Consider the following 25,351-nt stretch of genomic DNA (forward strand, 5'->3'; position numbering starts at 1 on the left):
GCAGGTGTGGCCAAAGCGCATCCAGGGCACTGAGCGAGGTCACCTGCGCCCCCGCGCACTGTGCTCGGTCCCTCCATCCGCAGGGTGGGGGCACCCCCAGAAAACCTGCCGCTTTTATGATTTCCTTATTGTGGGGCAAAACGTATAGGATTATGCGCCAAAAATGTGAAGCAAGGCTCCAAGCATGAGAACCCTCTGGAGGAGGCACCAGCCAATGTAGTGAAAAAATGTCCCTTCCCCAAGTTCTCGTTAGAAGCTGCGGTGCGTCCCCTGGGGGTCAGCCGCGGTGATGGCCATAATCTTCCGCAGATGAAGCAGCAGGGCCGGGTGTGCGGGATGGGTCGGGCCGAGCCACGACAGACGAGCGAGAGCCGCGCTGCGCTGTCCCCCAGGGATAAGGCGCTCCCGGGGGTCCCCTCAAGAGAAGCCAGAGGAATGTTGGAAGGGCGGGAAGGAGGAGGGGTGGCGAGGACAGAGCCAGGGGCGCAGGCGGTCGCCGCGGGGACCCTCGCGGGCCGCCAGCGAGGCGCCGCGGGTGTGGACGTGCCAGCGGGTGTGGACGTGCCCGCCGCCGCGGAGAAACCAACGGCCAAGCCCTGCAAGTCTGAGGCAGACGCGACTCTCACCGCAAGGGCAGGCCCCCGCCTTGCTTCCGGGGCCCACACACCTGCTCAGGTGGGAACAAGCCTGGGGCCGCAAAGAAGCTCGAAGCACAAAATCCGGGGGGTAGGATCATTGTGGCGGGGCCTGTAGAACTGGACGCCCTCCAAATGCGGAGCCCAAGGCACCTGCGGGCACCTGCGGGCACCTGCGGGCGGAGGGGGCTCTCCCCCCCAGTGCGCCAGCCTCCTGCAGTGGGTCCTGGGAGCTAAGTCCTCCTGATGGCCCCAGGGGGACTGAGCACCCAACACCTGGAGGGTCCTGAGTCCAGACCCCGGGGCAGATGGGAGCACAGAGGGGGGAGGGGCAGGAAGGGAGAGGGCAGAGAATGGCAGGGGAGGTGTTTTGTGGGGGCAGCGCAGGAAAACAGAGCTCAGAGGGGGATGGCAAAGAGGGGGGCCCAGGCCATGGGGAAGGCCAGAATTCAGATGCCCTCAGTATCCACCTCTGAGCAACATCTTCCCAGGACCCTGAAGGTCACAGCTACAAGGTAGGGGGTTTGTGGCTGCGTGGGTAGATCAAAGGGGGACTAGGGATAAGAAGGGAGGTAGGAGGAGGCAATGCAGCCCCCTCTGCTAAGTCCGAGGTGCCCATGGACCTCCTGGGCCACACAGATGGAGCTGGGCTGTGGCCAGTGGATTCTCATTTGTCCCCGAAGGCCATAGGAGATGGGTCCTGCCTCAGAGCGTGCCTCAATCCCCCAGAGCCTGGGCCAGCAGGGGAGAGGGTCCCCCGAGTCCCAGGGCCCTGCTCCCTGAGCAGTCTTTTGTAGTGCCCCATCTGTGGATGGTGAAGGAAGGCAAGGTGCCATGGTTATAGGAAAAGAGAGACGCAAAATGGTGACTGTGTAGGTGGTGACTGCACAGGTGGTGACTGCAGGTGCCTCTTGGCAGGGGCAAGGGGAGGGGGGACTCTGGAAAATGTTTAACCGCCAGGAAAAATGTGCTGGCCTCCCAAGGCAGCAGTGAAGGACAAGGTTGTGCAAGGACTGTTGTGCAAGGACTGTTGGCCGGCACTAGGTTCTCCGTCCCACCTGGACTGGAGCAGTGCTCCCCATTTCCAGTAAAGATCCTTGGTGCCAACATCCTCGCACGGCATTGCAGGGCCTTTACTATTAGGGAAGGGAAATTAAGTCATGCCTGACGCTCCTCTTAGGTGACAGTGGGGCCTATGCAGGAGGGACGAGGCCCCTGTTGGTGCCTGCCAGGGACCCCAGTGAGCGGGAGCAGCAGGCAGAGGCCACTGGGCTCTGAAGCACATGAGGCCACAGAGAGTTGAAAAGCCCCATGGAAGAGTCAGCTACTTCCAAAACCATTTAGGCTTCCTCTGAACTTCCAAGGGATCATCAACCAGAAGGCAACAGTAGCTGCCTGTCTCATAAGGTCAGTGTAGGGGTCAGGGGCTCAACACCTGCCGACACAAAGGAATCGCACAACCAGGTACCGAGAGACAGAGGCCCCCAACCCCCACAAGAGGAATCAGGAGAGACCTCTGCTACCCAGCACAGCAGTGCGACACGTGTACTCAGAATGTCCAGCTCTGCACCCTCTCTCCTCCCAGGGGCCACCCTCCAGAAACATGTGTCAGGGATGTGCTGGTGACGTCCGCATTTGTCAGACGGAGCTACTATTACAAAACAAATCAACATAAACAGTCTGCTGGGCTGAGAAACATGGTAAACAGGCCAGAAGGAAATCTCAGAGAGGTGATGGGCCCGTTGTTCGCGTCGGCACAAGTGCCAGGTGCATGTCAGGTACGGATGGCCAAGGACAGGAGGTAGACTGAATGGGATCCTGGAAGGGTCACTTTTGAGGCTTTGGAGGATGAGCTGAGTGTCTAAGTCTGTCAAGTCGCCCTGGGAATCTGACTCGGTGTAACCCCTGCCACGCCAGGCCGTACTTGGCCGCAGGAGCTCGGCGCACTATGCATCCCTACACAGAATAGTCCAAAGATGGGAAAAGCTTTCATGTTCCAGGGAGCGCCAGAGCCCACAGCGGAACGGGAGAAACAGCTGTGGAAGGCTTGAGACCTACAGCGTTTTGAAGGGACATCACCGAGGGATTTTGTATTTTGCCACCCTCATCAGGGAAGAGGAACCGCAGTCCGATCACATCCACTGAACATTGACCGTATTTGACCAGGGTCCCAAATCCCATGCGTGGGTGCTTAATGCTCAGGGTGAGCCTGCAACGAGGTACCATAGTTAGGACGGGTAGAGAAACTGAGGCTCACTAGAGTTTGCAAAAATGTGTCATTCCGTCCCAGCAGCTGGTAGGGGACAGAGGTGTGGTATTTATCAAGATCTGACTAACCCCAGCACCCAAGCTCTTAGTCACTATTTTACACCTCTGGGTATTTAAATAATTTTTGGGTCAAAACAAAGTCTACACCAAGTCATCTGTGCAAGCCCGGTGGTCCAGGATGATACACCCACCTGTGTCTTCTCCTACCCTCCCTCCTTCAGCCGCTGTGGGTGGCAAGGCCTACAGAAGCAGAATCAGGGTGAGGTGGAGACAAGGCAGGAGTCAGGGGTGGAGTCAGTCCCCTGGGATCAGACTGCAGGCTGAGGCCAACTGCGGGGGGAGGGGGGGGTCCTCCTAGGACACTAGGGAGGGGTCACCAGGCATTTTCCCAGCTCAAAATCAAGCAGCCGGGATGAAGTAGGGCCCTGGGCATTGAGGGAGGCCTGGGTGGGAAGGCCCGGAGGGCTCAACAGTCGGGATGCCGTTCTGCCCGCGGGGCACACACAGTGCGATCCTGCATTATGGTTCGTTAGCTCATTCAAACATTTTGTAATGTTCCTTTCTTCCTCCCATTTGATAACTGGCCTCTTTGATAGATGACCTTGGGTCTTTGAGCGATAACAGAAACAGAGCAGCTGTGGCGATAAATTGCTCATGAGCCTTGTCGGAAGCATGTTCTGACCAAGGGCGAGCCTCATCACTCCCGGACTTGTACCTGTCACCGCAGCTGGGGGTCACCACCTTTCTCGCCTGCTCCCGGGGTGCCGTCCGCGGATCCCACCGACCTGTGGGGCTCACTGGGCCGCCTACCCTCTACATAAGCAAGGGCAGGGCGCCACCGCGGGGCAGGGCTCGGGGAGGGGCAGCCCTGACTGTGGCCCGTAGGGGATGCGCGGGGACAGGGGCAGCCCTCCGAGCCCTCCCTGCGCCCTCGGACCCCAGGCCCCCTGCTCCCACACCAGGGAGGGGGGCCGGGCTGGGGAGCTAGCTGGGTGTCTCGCCTTCCTCATTTTCCCCCCACACACGGTTTTCTGCCTTCCAAGAGGCGCCTAAAAGGGAAGAAAAAGAGAACAGGGGAGGCAGCGGCGGCGAGGAGCACTCCCTGTGAGCGCTCTGGGCGTCCGCGTGGCCTGTCCTCGCAGTGTCCTTCTCCAGGCCTCGAGTCACACATCACTCATGTTGTCACATTGAACTCCAGATGCTCCTACCCTAGAGAATGCTCTGACTCTGGCCATTTTTCTTCATTCTCACTAACAATTTGGTAATGAAATATTGATTTTTAGTTAGATTCATATTGATGCTATTAGGTTTGCATTGATAAATCATGCTGGCCTCCTGTCTGGGCGGCTGGAGAGTGCTACACTGAGCCCAGGAGATTACAATCAACTCATTGATGTGTTAATTTGATGGATTTTTCCCTTCTCTTAGAAGGAGTGGGAGGGTAAAGGAAGATTTTTCAGTGCCGCTTTGGTAAAGTTTTCACAGTGAAATCAGGGGCGGTAATTGGAGGCTTCACGGTGCACACTCCCCTGCAGAGCATCCCGGCTTATCTGGCCTGAGCCGCTTCCAGTGGGAGGGGTGGGGTCACTGCGGGGAGGGCAGCGCCTGGACGCTGCTCACCTTATAAACTCGGTCCCAAGTACCCACACGGGTGGGAAATTGAGGGGGGGGGGCGCTAGATCCTAATTAAGCCATTCAGAGGCCATCAGGAGAACCCACCCACTGCACCCTCCAAGACAGAGGCTTCTGCACATAAACACTACCCCCAGGAAAGTGGAGGTGTACCCTGGGGGTGCCGATTGGCCACCTCCCTCCTGGCCACCTGGTGAGGGTGCATTGTCCTTCCTCTGTTTCCCTTGCAAAGTGTCACTTAGCAGGCCAGTGTCCTCAGCATCTGCAGCCTATTTAAAACAGCCTCTAGATTTGATTTATGGTCCTGTGCAAACGTAATGCCTGTCATTAAGGGACAAGACTTGCTTGCATGGAAGAATGAGACTGTGATTTCCTTCAAAGACCCCGGGTTTCAAGGGGGTGCTGCCGGCCACTGCAGAAGGAACAGGCTTGGAGAATGCGTCGATAGGAATTTATTTTGCTTTATTTTGTCTTATTTTGTTTTTAAAGCCGAACCATGTCACATTCAAGACTGATGTGCTTTACCCCTGAGAGCTCTCCAGCGCCTTGCCCCGGCCAGCACAAAAGGGCAACTCCTCATCAACCACGACCTTCCTGTTAAATCCAGTGTGTGCACACATGTGTGTGCATGTGCGTGTGTGAAACAAACGTGAGGGCTGCTTCTGAAGCAGATGTGACTGCGCACGCATGCTCACACACAGCTGGGAAGAGCACTGGGGCCTGGCCCAGGGGGATGGGAAGAACAGAGGGAATCTTGTGTCAGCTCTTCTCATCTTAGCATCTCAGGGACATTCTAATGAGTGGCCAGATCCACCCACAGGACACAATGGAATACACAGGCTGCTTGAGAAAGAGCCCAGCCCAGGGCCTGCTGGAGCCATCCCGGGTCTGCGGAGTGGCCAGGGTTAGAGCAGGTGCACAGGGCTCTAGCTGTACACACAGGTGTCTGTCTACCTTGCAGAGCGAGAGGCCAGAGCAGCATGGCTGGACCTAGAGCCTCCTTGTCACTTCAAGGATGCTCTTGGTGACAGCCGGGAAGACTTGGGAGAAAAGAGCTGTACAATCCCCCAATCCATTCAGGATCCCCAGTAAATAATCACTCTGTCTTCTCGTTGTTGCCATCCTCTCCTGAGCTCCCAAGGGCCCATTTCCGACCCTTTCCTTCGCTTTGAAGAGCCACCTCTAGCCCTGGGGACAAACCCCTGGGCCCCATCCCCCAAACCCAAGGTCCCAGGCTCTCACTCCAGCCCCAGGGCTGGAGGGCAAGGGCAGAAAGGAAATCCGATCCGTGCAGTCGGTCATTTGGGCCACAGCTGTAAGCTGATACCACTGTCACCCTAGGTGTGCCTCTTGACTTTGCGATTCACTCTGCGTGTGGCCTCCTGTAAATCCACTGAGGAAACAGAGATTCGAAGAAAACATTTGCCAACCGTGCATGCCTTGCTGTGTTGCAGGAAGTGCTGACACAAGATCCTGCGGCCCCTTCTCGGGGCACAGTACTCTTTCTCCCTGGGTTAGACAAACCTCTCCCATCCTGTCCCTCCACAAACCCTTCCCTTGCCATCACCCTCAAGCTTACACAGGCCGCCGGCTTCTCCATGTTCCTGTCTTACTGAGCAGAGACAGTAGTCGGGAGCATTGTGAGCGCGCCTCTGCGTGTACGTGCGGTGCTAGGGACTGGCGGCTCTTAGGGACCGACGCTAATACTTTAGGCCCAAGCGGCCAGCCCAGGGCTTAGGGATTCAACCCGGCCCACCCGTGCTTTGTTTCCCCTGTTAATCTGAATTAGTGAACAATTTTCAAAATCGGTTAGATTTCTCATAAATATGCAAACATATTCTGTTAGAAAGCAAATTATCTTAACTTCTTTTAGAAAGCTTAGGGGAGGGACATCTGGGCAGCATAGTCAGTCGAGCGTCTGACTCGGTTTTGGCTCAGGTTGTGGTCTCGGGATTGTGAGATGGAGCCCCGCTCAGCATGGAGTCTGCTTGAGTTTTCTCTCTCTCTCTCTCTCTCCCTCTGCTCCTTCCCATCAAGTGTGCATGCCTGCTTACTCACGCACTCTCTCTCTCTCTTAAATAAATAACTAAATCTTAAAAAAGAAAGCAAGCAAGCAAGCTTGGGGGAGTGTCAGGCTTCGAAGCACACGCTCTAGAGCCAGAATGCCTGCATTCAAACTCCACTGCTGCCCTGCCCTTGCTGTGTGATTTCAGGTGAGTTCCTTAGCCTCTCTGTGCTTTCTTTATGGATAGCATTGAAAATCATAAAAATATGTACCTTATACTGTTACCATGAGCATGAAATGAGTGAATATACAGGAAGTACATAGGATTGTGCCTAGAACACTTCTATGTCTTTGTGTTATCTTTGCATTAACTTTTTTTCTTTTTCCTGGCAAGTCGGACCTCATTCTTACTTGGGGGAAGAGTTTTAGAACCACAGACTCTGCCTCCTTTAGACTCATTGTGCCCACTCCCCTTCTATCCGGCTAAGATCACTTACCTGTGTTACTTGTCTGGCCGTTGTGGGCCACAGGCCTCCTACATGAGGCTCCAGGTGCTGCTGTATGACGTAACTCTGGCTGGAGCCATCGCACAGGTTAGGGAGGCGGTGGGGGGCTTGGTGCTGTCACAGGCAGGGAGAAGGAGAGGCTGGGCGGTAGAAATGGAGGCAGACAAGGCAATTTGAGACCCAGAACCAGGATGGAAGATGAGGCACCAAGGGAGAGAAGGCCCAGACCGTGGCCAATCCAGTTGTAGAGGAACCAAGTGATGAGGCCCACACCTCAGCTCCAAAGATGCGTGGGAGGAAATTCAGGGAGAAGGTCAGCCTAGTGTCTGACCACCAATCGCAGACAGGGGCCACCTGCCATTTCCCTGGCGTTAGGGTCCCCACTCCCAGGTCATCACCGGGATATGGGCTACACGCCATGACCCCGGCATCAGGATTCAGGTTTACAAAGACATGTAAAAGCTTGCGTCCGTGGTGGACGTCACACAGATTAATCCAGGCATCTAAGTAACTGCTTAATCAGCCACAAACAATCCCCCATTTCTGGAGTAAGACTCTGTGTGACAGAGAAATGACTCCCGTCAATGGGTCTTTAAGAATCTAATGATGACCATCAGAGAAAATACAAATTGCTATTCAAGTCTTAAGGCTACAGAATAGTCACCAAAGTAACTGAACGAGAACTCTGAGTCCCAGAAAGTTAATAAACTGCAAGTTATTTTGTTTGCAGTGGGGAGGCAGTTTTTCATATTCCCACTTAGTTTTGGTTTTACCCATTCCACATGAAGTTTTTAACTAGGTGAAGAAGGACAAAGTACATCCAATAAAACTTTTTTAATTGAAAATCATTACCAACAGCTTTCTTCTAAGACAAGCAGGCTTCGGCTCTCGGATCTCCTGCCCTTCTCAATTGTGTCTCTTTGTAACGTTTACTGGCAGGGGCAGGTCAAGGCAACCGACAATGGGGTTTGACTTCAAGGGCCAGCTTACAATTCCCTATCCGACAAAAATAACTTCTTTCATGGGGAATCGGAGAATCTAAAAATTGGCGGGCGAGCCTTCTCTGTGGGAGACAAGCACAAAGCAGGGCCAGAATCTGTGGGTACCTTCTTAGGAGGCCATAAAACTTAAGAAACCCCTTTGGATGTTTCCGTCCCCACCTTGGTGCCATTCTTTGGCAATCACAACAAAAGGGCTTTGTCACGGAGAACAAGGTATCTCCCCGGTAGCCCCTTCCTGCATTTCACCCAGGCGTGCACCTGTCAGCATGTTGACACCATTTCTAGTGAGGCTTTTTCCTAATGCATTCCCTCCCCTGGAGAGGACCCTTTCCTTGACATCTGTGACAGCCCCTTGGGAGAATCGTTTTGTGAAACCAGCCCTTCAGAGTGTAGTTTTCTCTCTGATCCTGACCTCCCTTAATTGTCTCTGTCTTCAAACATCTCGGTTACGTTGGGGCCACAGTGGCACGTGAAGGCCCCCCGTGGGCACCCGAGGGCAACAGGCTATTCCTCAAGCTGGATACTTTCCACACGTTTCTCTTTGCCTCTAAGGACTGAAATTCAAGATGGCGGCAAGCAATTCCAAACCCCCCTGCAATCCAGATTCCACTGGGCTCGGCAGAGAGCTATTCACATCATTAATTAAATAGCAAATGATGTGTTCAATCTTCTAGAAAAGTTCCAAGAGTTCAAATTTGGGAATCAATGTCGGAACTCTGAATGTAACAGATCCAAGAGGAGAATTGAAAGGGAAGCACAAAGTCCAAAGTCCTCTGTGAAGGAGGCAACACTTGCCCACATTACATGCTTGGCTACCACTTCATGCCCGCCTCCAGCACATGCACCAGACACATGCTTCTGTTTGCAGGTGCATGCACATGCTGTCACCAGGCCACATGTTCACAGACATGGTTTGTCCTACCCAGTGTTCTCCTTTCTTCTTATCTACCCAGTATTCTGCTTCCTGTTCTTAAGGACCTGCACCAAAGGCCACCTGTTCTCTCAGTCACCAGGGAAGTGGCTTGTTTGTGCTCTGGACTCCCACCCCATATGGTCCATATTTGCCACTACCCTTCCTTTTCTCCCAGTCCCTCTTTATGTCCTTCCAACCAGGCTTTCACTTTATTGTGCCCCAAAACTGCTTGTGCAGGTCACCAATGCCTGACCATTGGTGAAGCCAACAATACACATCCCCCTCAACCTGTGGGCAGCAGTGGGTACACTGGCCCCTCACTAACTGGCCTTCTGTCAGCCTCTCCCAGACTTAGTCACCTCCTTCATGGCCCCTTCCCTGCAGGTCTCCTTGGCGGATCCCACATCTCCTGGAATTCCTAGTGTTGAAATTCGCTGGAGCTCTGCTCCTCTTCCTCCCACATCTACACCACACCCTTGGCCATCTGTCCCCTCGATGCTTTAAATGCCTTCCAAGTGCCAGTGGTTCCCACATCTACATCTCCAGCCCTGACATCTCTCCTTAATACTAGAGTATTGGCCCTGTGGCCCACTCACCATCTGAATGTCAATCAGTTTTGCAAAGTGAACAAGTCCAAACTGAACCTGCTCTTCACACAGGCTTTCCTACCTGAGCTGAAGGAAATGTAATTACTCGGGTTGCTCAGGAGAAAAGAATTACCTGTGCATCATTTTTGGCTTCTTTCTCGCCCCTCCTTCCATCCATAAGCAGTCACGTGGTTGCTGCCTTCAACAGACACCCAACCTATTCTTACAAAGTCCACTATCAATGCCCTGGACATCCCACCACTTCTCACCTGTACCACCTCAATTGCTTCCCTGGCTTCTCTGCTTGCACTTTTGCCACCTGCTTAATCTACACCCAGCAGAGCTTGGTAAAAGACTTTTTAATACCTAAGTCACACCCTATCTCCACTCTTCTCAAAACCTTCCAGTGCCTCTGATAAAAAAATTTTTTTAAAATCCTTCCAATGGCCAACAAAACCCTACTTGATATGAATTCATGTTATCTTCCAACCCATCTTCCATTTCTCCCTGCCTCACTCACTGAGCTCCACCCACTTCAGGCTCTGTGGGATCTTTGAACAAGAGCAAGTCCCCCATCTCACAATCTTGAACTCCTTACCCTGTTCTATTTCTCTTCTCCATAGGCTTAACGCTTCCAACACACTATCACATACTTATTTCTTGCATTTGTTATCCACAGACTCTATCCCTCCACTAGAATTGAAGTGGCCCCATGAGACAAGGGTCTTTGTTCTTTGATTTATGGATACACCCCAAACAACCTTAAGAGGCTTGACACATAGTAGGTACTCAACAGCTACTTGTCGAATTTCATTCTGTATGTGCTAACCTCTTTTTCTACCTCAGTCCATCATGTTGTGTTCCCTGCCTTTGGTACGGTGCCTGGTTCAGAACAGGCAGTCCATAAATGTTTGAGAAACAAAGAGATAAATAAACAAAGAAACCAACATGCATACAGTCCACCTGGAATTGACACTCACTCCTCTTTTCTTTCAGACAGAGAAACTGCTCTGCTTCCCGTTCTCTTATTGCAAATGAACACCAGAAGTCACACGTTTCTATTGACTGGAACATATTATTTCTTAAATTTTATTTTTAATTGAAGGATAGATGACATACAATATTATTTTAGTTTCAGGTGTACAACATAGTGATTTGGCAATTATGTACACTACTCAGTTTTACCACAACAAGTGTAATTATCATCTGTCTCCATGCAAAGTTATTACAATATTGTTGACTATATTTCCTATGCTTTACTTTTTGGAATACAGTATTTTCAATAGGTTCTGAACATCCAGTTCCTTTTTAACACCATGGAGGTGATAGAAGGAAATAAAATACTGCACTACAGCGGAGTTCTATAGGTCTTACTTTTTGATGGTTGGAATGTTAGGGGATTATACATCCCCCAAAAATTCATATGTTGAAGTTCTAATCCCTAGTATCTAAGAATTAGACCGTATTTGGAAAAAGGATCTTCAAGGAGGTGGTTAAGTTAAAATGAGGTTATTAGGATGGGCTCTCCTCCAATGACTGATGTCCTTATCAAAGGAGGGTTAGGACACAGACACACAGAGAAGAAAGACCTTGCAAGGACTCAGGGAGAGATGGCCATCTGCAAGCCAAGGAGAGAGGCCAGAGAAACTAGCCCTGCCGGCACTCTAGTCTCAGTCTTCTAAACTCCAGAATTGTGAGAAAACAAATCTCTAGTATTTGAGTCACCCAGCCGGTGGTACTCTGTGATGGCAGCCCCAGCAAACTAATCCACAGGGATAACCACATTAAGCACCAGAGCATGAGGTTTTAAAATTAAACCACCAATACCTACCTGATGGTCCAGAAATCAAAGGGGTTCTCCTTCACCTTTTTGGTGAAATTGTCATGAAGGAGACAAATCCATGCTGATATAAGACATCTGTTCATTCAAAACCCAAATCAAAATAGCAACCACAGCTGCTATTTTCATCCTATAGCAGATCATTTGCTTCAATAATCTGTTCTCCCATAAAATGAATTTATCATAAATGGCAATTTCTCATCATAATTAATTAATCATTAGACAACATTTTGCACTGTACTGACTTCTGAAATTTAATTTTCATTTATTTATTTATTCTTTCCTTCATTGCTTATTTATTTCCATAGAAAAGCCTGGGACATATTTTGAGTTAAATCTCTGACCTTTATATGACCCTTGCCAACTATTCAAACACAAAAAGCCATAAAAAAATTATTATGGGTCAATTTAACAGAAATCCAAAATTCTCTCTCTCTTTTTTTTCCTAGCTACTGAAGAAATATCAGAAATGACATATATAAATTGGAAATCATTTCCCGCTTGCCAGCATATCTTAAATTGATGTGGCCAAGAATATTCCTTGTAATTGTTAAATTAATTTAGATATTCTTGATGTATTGTTCTTCACATGAAAATCACTCATCATTCTTCCTTGGCTATTTGCCTTTTTTCTAAGAATAGAGAAAATTCTATGGGACATACCAAAAAATGTCTCCTACACACAAAGCATCCAGCTGAGGGCCACTTGTAGCACAACCTCAGAACCCATATGTGCTTTTATTGCAAAGATAGCATCACACCCAATGTGCCACGTTAAGATTGGCTGTTGGAGTCCTAAAGTACGAGAGAGAGATGGAATTTTCCTTAAAGGAAAATAAAGATAAATAATTACGAATTTGGGGGGTAGGCTTCCTACAAAACCTCCTTAAAGGCCCAATATCTTCAGTCTCCCTGGCTAGCAAGCACATGATGTAGGAAGCAATATTAACTAAATGTCAAGGCAATCTACAAATATGTTTAAAACCTAATAAATCATCTCCTGATTAGTTTTAGCTAAAAGTGTAGAATCATATTGAGCTTGGCTTAAATGTTATAAGAAAACTAGAATAATTCCAAAGAAATCCAACACTGCAGACTTTTCCCCGTTTAAGAACTATGCTGTCGAAGACCCGTCCAAATGATAGCACTTTTCTCTTTGCTCCACTGCTCAAGGGCACCAATTGATTTCAAGTGATCTGTTGCCCTACTCTGTGTCATAAGAATTCAAATAGGGAAGGTAAATTTTCACAATTCCATATTCTGTTAAGCTTATCTAAAATATATCTGCCATTTGTTAAAATAGCATATGGGTTTACATTTTTAAGCAATTTGATTCTGACAGTTTTTTAATTTTTTTAACAAAATGGAGTTTCTATTAAATGTTTCTTACAAATTACAAAGAAACTTTGTTTCCTGTTTTGTATGCCAACACACCTGTGCATGAGCTGTTAGTACATCAGTGTTGGGTCTTCAGGGCAGTGCTTAGTCATCAAGCCAGGATGACCACACCAGGAGTTGACAGGTTGCCTGGGATGCCCACCAGGCTGTCTACTGCATTGACCATCAGGAGTTTAGAATTCCATCCATATATATGTATTTGCAATACATAGAGTGCAAATGCTGTCCCTTACAAGAGATGTATTTCATTATGGGGTAACATCCTCCTCTCCTTCCACCCACTTATCTGTGTCCACTGGGCTTGTTTCTTCACAGTGCCAGACTTCCAATGGTGCTGCAGCCATAGTGGTTTTCTGGCTACCACCCTGGGGTGCTGGACATGCCCCACCTCCAGATGGGTGTCTCGGGCTTGATTAGGGCAGAGGCCCCATTTGTCCACATTCGTGATCCTAGTGAGACAGAGCTATGTTCACTGGCCCTTTGATGTGAGTATGGCGAAGGTTCTCTCATGAGGGGAGAACCTCCTATGAGACAGCAGGAATACCAAATAAAACACAGTAAAGAGCAGTATTTTTCACTTCCACCTGGTACATTGCCACAGAGGCCTTGATGACAAATGGACAAATTTTCATGGTGGGAAAAATTCAGCCATTTTTTTTATAGGAATTGCCAAATCCTGGAAGAGCAGAGCCTCTTGAAGTTAGGGAATTGGGTGAGGAATGGGCACCTAATCTCCACATCTTATCCTCATGGCATCAGGACTCATTGTTGCACCCATACTATATGTCTCTATGGAAATATCTTGCAGATTTAGTGTACATAATGAGTTATGGCTTCCTGCAGAAAAATTCAAATGGGCCAAACTAATTGCTCATGCTTACTTTAAAAACGAAATAATGCTGCCCCTTATTCTACCACCTTCACTCTTCACAATGAGGTATAAATATAAATAATTATTATAAAATATATATGTATTTATGAAACATATTTATATGTAGGATAAAGGTATATTGTATAAATAATTTACATGATACACATTTACTAATGGTCCAAGGATAATTAGAAAGATCTTTTTTATTAAACACATGTTTGATGATATTCACCTTAAAATATGCAAATCTCTGAGTGGACTCTTTTTTTTTTTTTTGACTGGACTCTTAATTTTTATTTTAAATTGGATCCCATTGGCCATGTATCTCATCTTTAATTCAAGTCCTATCTGCTCTATATCCAACCACATGGGCTCCAGTATTATGAACAAGTATTAAACCCTATGCATGGTTTTAAAGGGCCACCCTGGGTTGTCACCAGATTGTGTAGTTCTGGTGGCCATTGTTCACTCCAAAAGGGAATAAATCAACTTTTGTTTTTGGTCCTGCATGCAGGGAGCATTGCAGTTGTCACTTCATCCTAACAACAAGAGCTAAGCAGACAGAAGTATCAACAAGTCTCTTTGAATGCGTAAATAAGGGGAGGATACAGAGCAGGCCACTGCCCACATGACTGGAGACACCAAAAAGAAGTGACAGTTTATCAAGAGAGGAGACTCACAGTGAAACTACTATAGGAACAGGTGCCAGGTCAGGGACACCTGCACTGTGACCCTAAGTCACTGTGACCTGGTTCTCACATTAAATATCAGAGAAAAGTCTCTTTGTGCTTCCTACAGCGGGGGTTGAGGGAGAAGGGAACCAATGCTGAAGTACCAATAGAATCGTTCAATAACCAAAATGCAAGAACAAAACTCTCCTCTTCTTAACCAGGCCTTATCACAGAGAAAACTAGTAACTCAGAGCCTAACTGACATGGAGAAGCAAAATACCCAATTTCATCTCTCTCTAGCCTACAGAGAAAGAAAAACTGAAGCATGTGTGAAGTCCATGGCCTAGATTCTAGAACTAAGGAGAAGCTCCCCCTACTCACTGACCACCACACTACAGAAGGCTTAGTTACAGCAGTTCCTTGACCAGCACATCATTGTCAGCTATCAAGAAGAGGTTACAAGGCACACCAAAAGGCAAAAAACAATCCTGATGAGACAGAATAAGCATCAGAACTGACATGGACAGGATGCTGGAATTACGGGATAGGAAATTTAAAGCAGCTCTATAACTATCATGTTGAGGGCCCTAGTGGGTGGAGCAGACAGCATGCAAGGGCAGATGGGCAGTGTGATCAAGGAGATGGAAATCTTCAGGAAGGACCTGAGAGAGGTGCTAGAGATCACAAATTCTTTGACAGAAGTGAGGAACCTCTTCAAGGGGCTTATTATCTGGACCCGGCCAAGGAAGGAATCTCTCAGCTAGAGATGTACCAATAGAATCCTTCAAAAACAAAAAGCAAAGAGAACAAAACTGAAAGAGTGGAACGTCATGTGCAAGGATTGGAGGATAACCATCACAGCTGTAACAGGCATGTCTGGGAACACCAAAGAAGAAAGCAAGCAAGAAAGTGGAGGAACATTTGGAATGATGATTGAGAAGCACTAATGACTGGTGAACAAACAGACAAGGCATATCGATGGAACAGGGCAGGGAGCCCAGAAGTAGACCCCAGGAGTATACTCACCTGACCTGTGACCAAGGAACAAAGGCAGCACACTGGAGAGAGGACGCATCATCAGTGACTGGTGCCAGAACGACTGGATGTCTGCATGCAGAGTGCGTGAACTAGACATGAGCCTTTCATGCCTCCCAAAACCTGGCTCAGGATGCAGCATAGACCTAAGTGTACAATGCAAAACTATGAAACTCCTAGAGATCTCATAGGAGAAAACCTAGCCTGGGTTCCATCTACCTAACATTCCAAGAAAGGTAGAACTACGGAGACAGTAAAAAGATCAGGTTTCCAGAGTACAATCCAGGAGTAGGGAAAGGAATAGACAGATTACTAAGACTTTTTTAGGGAGGGAAAATACTTTGTATGAAATTATAATGATGAATAGATGTCATTGTACATTTGTCTAAACCCACTGAATGTACAAGAATGAACTAATAAGGTGAACTATGGATTTTTGGTGATCACAATGTTTCAGTTTAGGTTCATCCTCGGAAAACCTGTCCCACTTTGCTAGGGACTGTTGATACTGGGGGAGGCTGTGCATGTGCGGAGGCTGGAGGTCTATAAGAAGCCTCTGTACCTTCCCTCTCATTTTTGTTGTGAACCTAAAACTACCCTAAAAATTGTCTTTAAAGAAGAAAAAAAGGGGTGCTCAAATGGCTTTGTCAGTTGAGCATCTGACTCTTGATTTTGACTCCGGTCATGATCTCAGGGTTATGGGATGCAGCCCCATGTCAGGCTCTGTGCTGAGTGGAGAGTCAGCTTGGGATTCTCTCTCTCTCCCTTCTCTGGCTGCCCCTCCTCCCACTCACTCTCTCCCTCTAAGAGAGAAAAAAAAAAGGAAATGGAAAAAGTCTTTAAAGTTTATCAAATCAGGGTGGGAGTTACTGCTTCATAAAAGCAGAACAGAGCTCTCATTGTCAACGAAGTATTTTATTCAGGTTTAATTATAAAGCAATATTAAAAATATGTTTATTTGAAGAAAAAGAAATGAGTAATAGAAACTTTACGGTCCACTAACTGTTGAAACCTGATTGGCATTTGACTGTCTTGTATTATGGTATAATATTGTGATGGTATTTTTATGGATGCCGCTAAAACACAGTTCAAAATAAAATGTAGAACTACATTAAGTTTATCCAAGTGCTCTTTTATTGGAAGTTATGAGCAGAACAAAGTGACTGTTTGTTTCAATGCTCTTGAAAGAAGAGGAAGAAGAGCTACCAACTCCCAATGCTTCTGCACTTCTTACGCTGTGAAAGCATAGGTCCAAAATGAAGTCTTTAGAAGAATCACACAAGGTAAGTGCCCTTCTTGTTCCCATTATACAGATGCTGGGAAAGGGAACAGAACAGATGTGACTTGCTTAAGCTTGCACAGCAAGGAAGTGATGGGGAAGGGATTTGAACTTGGGCCATCTGATCCCATATCCCACCTCTGACCACTTCATGACGTTCAGCCAGAAATCATCTTAGCTGGGGTGTCATTGTCTGCACACCTGTGCTAAACTCTATACACCAGCAGCCTTCATTTCAATTATTTCTGACTCCAGATCAGGTACTTTAGAATAAATTCTCCCATCTGGTAGTGGAAGGCAGAAGAAGACTTCCCCCCTCGACAAATCAATTAATAATATACTCGGCCTCACAAAACTATTTGGTAAATTAAATCAGTAAGTAGATTCAAAAATAAGTCAGAATTCACATATGTAGCATCTCAATCAGGACTCTATACCCCTTTGTTCCTTTTTATTACATAAGTTTTGTTTTTATAAGAACCTTTTTAAGTGAACTTTAAATGTAATATACTCAGAAGCTTCCTTTTTGGAGTAGCAATGATATGTTTCATCAGTTTCTGATGTTACACAGGAATGAATGGCAGGATTACTTGTAGGCAGGCCAATGGAATATAATCACACATTCAGAAATGGGGGAGCGTGGCATTTTAACAAAACATTTATAAGATTTCCTTCTTTGGCACTGAACTTTTATACTGAATTAAAATTAATACAATCTCATATAATAAGCCAGAGATGCTTGAAGCTTCCCTGAAGAGATCACAAGCATCCTTGGGCTTCCTGAATTGGGCATTGGGTTAGAGGGCCAGTATAATAGGCAGAGAGTGCTCTGGTCATAGATCACATTTAACAAAGTCAAATCTGCAAGTTCTGTCTTAAATCAGTACCATGGAGCTCCAGATAACAAACACAGTATTATGGATCCTTGCTTACACAAACATGGAGTATCTGTTGGCCATACAGCTGCATGTCAAGGTCTGTACAGGTATTTTCTGATTTGGTCTTCACATCAGCCCTGCAGGGACAATACTACCTCCATCTTACAGATTCATACGTTCCTCTGTTCAATATTTTTCTTCCTTCTCAAGCCTTGGGGAGGCTATGCAACTTGCCCAGGACAACACGCTCCGGTAGGCAGCAGTGTTCTTTAAATACAATCCCAACTCTCAAAATGGTACCATTTATGGTCCATACATACTTTCTAGATTTTGTATAGTCATTGAGACAGAGACACTGGAACTCCTCCAGGAAGAAGTCTGGATGGTGGCCTGCAGAACATATCAGGGTTATGTAACAAAACTGTTTGTAGAGGTTTCTCCATCTGTGTGCCCTTCCAGGGACTTTCCTTGGTTGCCCTGTACCCACCAGCCCAGGGCTTAAAGAGGTGTCCTCCATTCTGACACAACATACACTTCCTGAGGGTCAAACAGACCCACTGTTAAGAGCAATAAGGCTAAGTGTACACTTACTGCTCTATTAACAGATAACACTCAAAGTGCTATATTGGCCAGGATGGACTACATTCTGCAATGATAAGCAAGCCCATCCTAACCCTCAGCAGTGTAAAAAAAAAAAAAAAAAAGAGCTTTGATTTTGCTTGTGTCACAATCCAGCAGGAATCACACAGCTCTCCCTGGCAGCTCACCTCCCATCCCCTTTATCTGCAATGCTGGCATCTGACATACCTGGCCTCTGTGATCACTACAGAATGGTGAATGGAGGAGGACAAAGGAGCAGATGTCTTTGTGCCCAGTCTGGAAGTGGCTTCTGTAACTTTTGCCCATACTCCATTGAATAAAAACAGAGACTTAGTCCCAACCTTACTCCAAACACAGCTAGAAAATATGACCTTGCCATGTGCTCAGGAGGAGTATATATAATTGGTAAGCATATAGTTCATCCTTGCGATGAGTGTCTGCTGTTCGACTATAGTGTGACTGGGAACGTTATGGTCCCCACATCCAGTGTTTCTAATTTACGGGGAAGTCAAACAGCAGCAGGAAGCATAATAAAAGCTCTTATGAGAAAGGTGGTTGGTGTTTGGGGCAGTTATACCAGAGTCTGAGAGTTCAGGAAGGCTTCCTGCAAGAAGAGATATCTACTTGAAGTCCCAAGACATAAAGAGGGTTTAGCAAGGCTAGGAGAGAAGGAAAGCTGTTCTAAGGAGAAGAAAGGTCTTGAACAGCAGGTCAGAAGTGAGAACAAGCTGGGTTGTACAAAGGACTGAGAAAACCTCGGTGTGCTTGAGCAGAAAGCAGCACCAGAGAGGCTGACAAATTACTGCTAGAGCCATTATTAGTGTTTGATGCACTAGTGACAGCAGCTAGTCATCATTTAAACAGACTTGTGAAGCTTCTGGACCAGAAGATTTGCTGAAGGCACTGCATATGTACAATTGGATCAAAGCTCCCTCCTTTAATTAGATCTGAAGTTCTTCATTTGTTTTCCTTAGAGTAAAAGTCCATTTTCAGCTTCAAGTGCAACAGCACCCTTCTTTTATGAAATGTTGAAGCTTCTCATGGAATACTTTGGGAAAACCTGTGAACAATTTCCTCCTCTGACAAGATGCCTGCCTGGGGCTCTGATTCCACTCTAAAGGGGCTTATGCGTGGGTTCCCTGTGGGGACTAGGAGAGGAGCTGAGCTCACATCAAAACAGTGTCCACAGCTTCTCCTTTCTGTGCTTTGTGCTCCGAAAGAACATTGCCATCCCCCCTGGCCCTCAAACAAAGCTTTAGCCCAACTCTGCAAAGCCACCAGCAAAGCCTTCAGCAGTGTAGTTCTCTAACCTGAAAAGGTTAAATATCAGCACGCTTGCTTTACTAGAGCAAATGGGCCTTCAGGAGTCCCAGCTCACCCATTGGTCAGGCCAAAATGCAGGGCTCCACAGTCAGGCAATAGCCCAGCGTGTTTCTGCCAATGTGTCAACACATGACAAGAACTGCTTATCGTATATCTATTCAGGAAATTGGTTAACTAACAACACCCCCAAACAGCCAATTTAAAGATAACATTGACTTAACTTTCAAGTAAAGCTGCATCCATGTATGTGTCACAAAGTTCTGAGAGTAAGTTTCACTGACTGCTGTTTTCCTGTCAAAGGACTCATCCTTACAAGGGAGAGTGACTGGCAGATGAGCACACCTCCAGCTGACCTTTAGTCATTAGTGCATTCAGATACATGAAGGTCAGTGGAGCAAACCACCAACAGGAAAGCTAGAAAGAGGCCAGAAGGCAGTTATGTGCTTTCCAGAAGTCTCACCTCTAGGGATGGAACACAATCTTGGGGTGTTCCTCAGCCAATCATGTTGTATTGTTTCATGAGCCATGTAATTGTAGGGTCAAATATAGGCATTCTGTAAGAATAAGAGGACAGACCCTGTAAGATTTCATCCAATTTTTCTCTGAGAGTGTCCCAGGGTGGGGTGTTTTCAACACTCAATCCCAAGAGTTCTATAGCTGTACAGGGTGTTGAGGTATCTTGCTGTGACATCCAACGCTGCTGTGAACATGTTTCCCGTGGGGCACTGGAATGTGCATGGAGACACAGCTTTGCCCTCCTGCAGCTCTGATCTCTCTGAGCCCACTTGGGCCCCTCACCACAGGAATCCTGAGGGATCTAAGCTGCCAAGAAGACACTGGGTCTCCCAGGGCTCTCAATGGGTAATGCCAGGCCATTGTGCCTGTAGGAGTTAGAAGAATGTCTCTCCCTATATGTAATAAGGGTATCAAAGAATTCTTTCCTTAGGGTTATTTTTCATATACCTAAAAAGTGTTCTAATATGTCACTTTATTAGAGGATTTTATTAGAGGAACTGAGCTCCCACTTCAAGCTCAGAAACAAGTGTGTGGAAGATCACAGATTAGTGCAAGTTGCAAACACTCTTCTATGCTCAGTCTCTTCCATCCAATGACATAGACCAAATTTGTGTGCCTGAGTCTCTCTTTCCTGACTTAGAGTTGGGGTGAGCCATACACCCCATCTTCCTGACTTGTACTCATACTGGACTCCAGTGTCAAAAAGTTTGGTTTCTCCTAAATGGGAAAGATTTCAATATCCTGTCTCTTGAGTCTACACTCTATATACCTAGGTCTAGTATAATCTTAAGTCTGCAACTGGATTTTTCAGGCGTAGTGTGAAGTAGGTAAAACATATCATCTACAAAGAGTAAGTAGCACAAACAACAGTTATACCACGAGAACAAAGAAAAGGCATAAAGCTGCCTGATGGTATCCAACCTCATTGAGTCCAACATGAAAAAGCCTCCCATATTTAACTAATAATAATACAGGCACATAAGTATTATGAGGTATTTAGGACAATTAGCAGGAAAACATGACCTGGAGTAAAGTTTCTACAGAGCATAGGCCATCAAAAAAGTCTAAGTTCTATCATCCATTTCCTGTGCCCTTTTCACCTTTGAAATTCCAAGTTCCTCCTTCACTACAGAGGCACCCACTACCAGTGGAAAGCAACAAATTTGCCAGATTAGTCATTTATCTCTAGGAGTCTCGATACTTCTTGCTGAAATAAATTTTAGTTTTATTCACTATTTTAATTTAATCAGTATTTGTATCTGTAGCCTTTATTTCTGTGAGATGAAAGCCCTTGTCATTAATAAGAAAGCCCAGGGGCACCTGGGTGGCTCAGTCACTTGGGCATCTGACTCTTAGTTTTGGCTCAGATCATGATCTCAGGGTCATGAGATGGAGCCCTGCATCAGGCTCCACACTCAGTGCAGAGTCTGTTTGTCCCTCTCCCTCTGCTCCTCTCCAACCCCCTGTCTCTCTTTCTCTTTCCAGTAAATAAATAAAATCTTTTTAAAAATTCAGATATCTGTAAACCAGCAAATACATAGTTGTTGGAGATGGAATTGTTGAAATAACATTAGGTTTTACACACAGAACAGTGGAGACAATGCACATTTTAGAGCCAAGGAGAAATGAATGCTGTTCCCTGCCCTGTATCTAATTAGGGGTGTGTCCTTAGGCAAGTCTCTAAATCTCTGATGTCTGTTACTCTTCATACAAAATTGTGGATAAAACCCAACTTACATGATTATTGAGAAAGTTAAATGAGATAACATGCCTGTGCTCAGAACAGATAACAGAAAGTGCCTATGTGTTATTTGCCCTCCTGACCAAGCTCAGAGGACATCAGTCCAGGAATAAATATTTTGCAGTGACTGTGAGGGAAGCCATGACAAGGGCCAGCCCTGTGCAACGCCCCCTCGGGTTAGATGAATGGGGAGAAGTGCCTACAGAAAGGCTGTATCTAGGCATGCTGGGTGAAGAAAGAGTCAATGAGTCAATGAGCTCCACGTTCAAAGCCTACCCAAATCCGAACCCAGCATCTAAGAGCAAAATACTGTTTGAAAAAGGTAATATCAGGATATGAGATCAATCACAGTAAATCTTGAGTCTTACAAAATAAACATACGTTCATTCACTTGATAAACATTCATTAGTTGTCATTTCTAGGTATTGAGGATAAGAGGACCTCTTTCCCTGAAAACAAAACAAAACAGCTGAAGAGCAGAGACAACAAACAGCTCCTGCCTCCAGCCCGGAAAGCTAGAGCCATTGAGACAGCCAGGGCGCTGCTGGACAGCACTGGGCTTGGGGTGGGGGCAGCACACCCTTCCCTCAGTTGCTGCAGCAAAGGTGGGAGAGTCAGCAGGAGCCTGCCAATGAGTCAGGATTCGAGGCAGGTGTGAGCCGCTTACGTGTAGGTGCAGTTTGTGCTGGTCCTGACATCAGCTGGGAAGGCCAAGACAGTCGGCCCCCACATGGATGGACGGGGCCTCTGTGGAGTGGTGGTCTGCAGGGGTGGTGGCCCCTCCCCCCAGGCCAAAGAGGTGCCGGGCTGAGCAGTTGGAGAAGCTGCAGCAGGAGCCCCTTGGGGCTGGGGACCTGGAAGCCTGGTTGCTCCCTCAGGACCACAGCGAGCCAGCAGGTCACAGCAATTGCAACGAGCTGCAGTAGCATCAGAGATGCCACAACCTCCCTTGCACCCTCAAATAGCATGCAGATGCCTATTGTGGTCCCTGCTCACCCAGAACCACACACTGAAGGGACTCACAGGCAAAGCCATTCTAGCTGAGCAGGGGAGACCTGGCTGGTGCAACCAGCCCTCTAACATGAGGGCTGCGTGTGCCCAACCCTCATAGGCCAGGCACATAGCAGGGCCTGGCAGCAGGCTACATGGGCCCCAATGAAAGGATGCCCAGGGCGCTTGGTTGGCTCAGCAGTGGAGCGTCTGCCTTTAGCTCAGGTTGTGATCCCAGGGTCCTGGGATCAAGTCCCGCATCAGACTCCAGGGAGCCTGCTTCTCCCTCTGCCTGTCTCTGCTTCTCTCTGTGTCTCTCATGAATAAATAGAAAGAAAGAAAGAAAGAAAGAAAGAAAGAAAGAAAGAAAGAAAGAAAGAAAGCCCTGTTCCAGTTCCCACACAGGCTTACAAGCCAGGGGCACACTACACACTATTGTCTCAAAGCAGGGATGGAACATGCCAGCAGACCACCTCTCCGGTAGCTCAGGTGAAGAAGAAGGTTGTTTAGACATGGCCCAGGAAGTTTTTTTAATTTGTGCACATATGCATTATACAAAAGTGACTTTAAAGTTCTTAGGTATTTTGATTTCACTTATTTCTGCAAAATTTTTAAATTTCTACGTGGGCCTAGATCAATTGCATTAACTACAGCAGACATCCATCGGGCTCTTTATATAAACAGAAATAATTTTCATTAAAAAGTAACCATTTCTGTTTAAAAAAATGAAGGATACTTTCAAATAAAAGACATTAAAATTAAGAGCTCCTTGAAGCCAAGACCCTGTTTTACGCCAGTGATTCTCAAGTTCTACTGCGTGTTAGAATCAAATGAGGATGCTAATTAAAGCAGAATATCTGGGAGGAGTGCAGGTGTCTGCATTTTTTCAAGCCTTTTAAAGCCTCACCTTGCAGCAACGTTGAAAACTAGTGTGCTCCTGTCCCACTTCTTGACTGCTTGAAATAGGGGCATCAGGATGTCTTGGATAAAGTGAAAATGCCAACTCAAGACTCGTCTTCCTCTAGTTTTGTGTTTTGTTCCAGCTGTGAGAGTACAGATACTGGCTTATGGATCTGCCAATCGAAAGTGCAAACCACAGAGACCTCACTGACAAAGAACAGTAAAAGTAAGGCAAATTGGACTAAGCCACATTTTAAATCACGTGCATTCCGTGGAGCAAAGTAATCGGAAGGAGGGATGCAGTAACTCCCTTTCCTCTGTGCCTTTCAGCCTTGCCTATCTTTCTAAAATCTGGCCTCCCAAAAATATTCCCGAGGACTGCGACAGATTTGTAGGAAAACTCACAGGCGATGAACAGAATCCATTTCCTTCCTCCATCACCGTGAGCCTCCAGCATCTAACACCAGCAAAGAATCCCATTTCAAAGTACACCAACTTCATTATGATTCAAGAACAAAAGCTCTGAATTTCAATCCTTCGCTTCTTCAATCACTTAACTCAGCCAATAAGCATCACATAAAATCGATTCCTAATAAGGGAATGAATAAATACTACTTAATAGCTTTGGTAACTATACAGATGCAGAGAAATTATGGTCTAATAAAATGACTGCCTTATTGTTTTAAATGATGCATCATTTTTCTCCAAGAGACTCAAAACACTATCTCTCCAAATGCTCCAACAGGTGCCCCAGTATGTTTGAAAGTAAAATAATTATTAATGACACGGTACAGAAAGGATTAACTCACATCACCTCTACGGCTTAAGAATCGGTTAGAACATTTTGGTTTCATGACTAGTGGCAGGAATAAAGCCTGCAGCCTCACAGAGGTTGCTCCCTAAAGAGAGTCTTGCTGATGCAAGTGTTGGCTTCTCATCATTGAGACGTAGAACAAAATAGATGAATCCCGGAAATCAAGATGTTAAGACCAAGTAAATCAGGAAGAGTAAAGAGAAAGGAGGCTGCAACCACTTACAGATACAAACAATGCCTAAAAAATAAATTAAAGCTTGTTGTCAACATTCCTTCTCCCCAGGGATGGATGTGTGTATAATAAAGATCTCCAGAAGCGTCAACCCATATGGCTTGGTAAGCATGTTCTGAACAGGCTACTTTAAATTCTACTAGGAATAGACTAAAGTGATTTAAACTTTACATTCCCTTTGTAAATGGACATTTCATTTTCTGTGTTAGGTCATATGATTTTCCTAGATTTATAGCTGCATCAAAAGACAACAGTCAAAATTTATTAGTAAGATTTCTAGGGTGACATTTAAAATGTTAAGAATGTTAAGAATGTGCAAGTGTCAGGTTTATGCCTCCGAATATAGCCATTCTTCTTGCAACCCGGGCTTTCATCACACAAATTGGGTATAATTGATCTAATAATGAGAGGATACCATTTGAATTACTGCAGACCTTCATTGATTAGGAAGGACCCGATCTAGAGCCCAGAGAGAATGAGACAGAGTCCTAGCGGGATGAATTCAACCAGATTGAGTTGGAAGTGTTGTCAGTGGTAGCTCAGCAGATCCTTTGCATCCAGAAAGCCATTCAGCAGAAACTAGAAGTATTTGTTTTCGAAGGAACAGAACTGAAGCTCAATCCAAACTGTTTTGTAGCTATTACCATGAATCCTGGCTATGCAGGACGCTCTGAACTGCCAATCTGAAGGTTGTTTTTAGAACAGTGGCTATGATG

Source organism: Vulpes vulpes, chromosome 5 (genome assembly GCF_048418805.1).
Source record: "Vulpes vulpes isolate BD-2025 chromosome 5, VulVul3, whole genome shotgun sequence".
In the NCBI taxonomy this organism is placed as follows: domain Eukaryota; kingdom Metazoa; phylum Chordata; class Mammalia; order Carnivora; family Canidae; genus Vulpes; species Vulpes vulpes.